Consider the following 1490-nt stretch of genomic DNA (forward strand, 5'->3'; position numbering starts at 1 on the left):
AACCTAAAAAATTTTTAAATTTAATCAAAAAAAATTATCACAATTTGCTTCTAGGTGATATTTTATCATTTCTTTTATAATATAAGAAAATTACAGAATTTTTTTTACAAAAGTTTGAGTTTACAACTTTCTACCTTTTCTTTTCATACATTTTATTTATGTATGTTATAACGCATTCTTACTTTTTATTTAAGAGTTAACCACATTTTAAAGAAAAGTGTTTAAAGTGAAAAAGAAAAGTCCCTATATCTACCCATGTATTTACTGTTTCTGTTGTTTTCCCTTTCTGTTTGCAGATCGAGGTTTCCAGCTAATATAATCTACGTCTTCTTGAAGGGCTTCTCCTAACATGTCTTACACAGCAGGTCTCTTTGTGAAGGATTATTGCAATTTATATATGCATGACAAACTTATACAAAGCAAGTTTTTAACATTGCCTTAAGTTTGTTAATTTAAAAAACCTCACTGCTAGAATAAAGAGTTTAATACAGGTATACAGAAAAGGAAGCCCACATGAAGTTTTCACTAGGATGAAATGGGATGAGCGTCGCAGTTCTCATAATCCTCTTCACAGAAGAATGCAATTTCAGTTTCAGTGGGGATTCTCACAGCTTTGAGAGTGCTTCCTTCTTTTAACAGGGTTCTGACATTTTTCAAACACAAGTTAATTTGCCTTTGATTTATGTGCTTGGTGAGTTATCTTCAGTTTATCACATTTATAAATTCTGAATGGTGGTGCCGGCTGGTCCTTAAAGAGACATCTTGTTTTAGAAATATTATAAGTTCCCTTATAGCTTGGTCCAAATTAATTCCATGATATACTACAGGTTTGAAACTGCAATGCTCAAATGAATGAATGAGACAAACGCTCACTTCTCCAGAAGTCATGTGAAGAAATTCCTTTTGATACAAACTTTCATTCACAAGAAAGTTCCCTAGGGAATCTCTCAATCCATGCACAAGAGAAACTCTGTTAATATATTTTGCCCATTTGGTTTTACTTTGACACTCAGCAAATGAAGTCCGTGAATAGTCAAAATTGGTATCCCAATATTCTTTTCTGAAGAATAGCTTTGATGGATATGTAATTGCGGGCTGATAGATTTTTTTTTCCTTTCGGTGCTTTAAAGATATTGCATTTATTTTTTTTTCTTCTATTGTTACTAGTGAGAAATCTATACCTTTGTTCTTCTGAACATAGGTATATATTTTCTAAGTGATTCTGAATTTTATCACTGGTTTAAGCAATGTGATTATCATGTGACCTGGTATAATTTTCTTCATGTTTCTTGTACTTAAGATTCTTTTAACTTTCAGGTCTATATGTTTGTAATTTTCATCAAATTTGGATATGTTTTAACTACTTTTTCTTCAAATATTTTTTTCAGCCCCCCCTCTCCACCCTATTCTTAGGGGACTCTAATTAATGTATACTAGGGGCGCCTGGGTGGCTCAGTGGGTTAAAGCCTCTCCCTTCGGCTCAGGTCATG

General features: G+C 32.7%; 1 pseudogene; it reads right to left on the minus strand.

Moving 5' to 3' along the window:
* Window positions 1–525: 525 nt before the first annotated feature.
* LOC116855615 lies at window positions 526–888 on the minus strand (annotated as a pseudogene).
* Between the last annotated feature and the right edge of the window lie 602 nt (window positions 889–1490).

Source organism: Lontra canadensis, unplaced genomic scaffold, assembly GCF_010015895.1.
Source record: "Lontra canadensis isolate GAN:19392208 unplaced genomic scaffold, GSC_riverotter_1.0 scaffold104, whole genome shotgun sequence".
NCBI lineage: Eukaryota > Metazoa > Chordata > Mammalia > Carnivora > Mustelidae > Lontra > Lontra canadensis.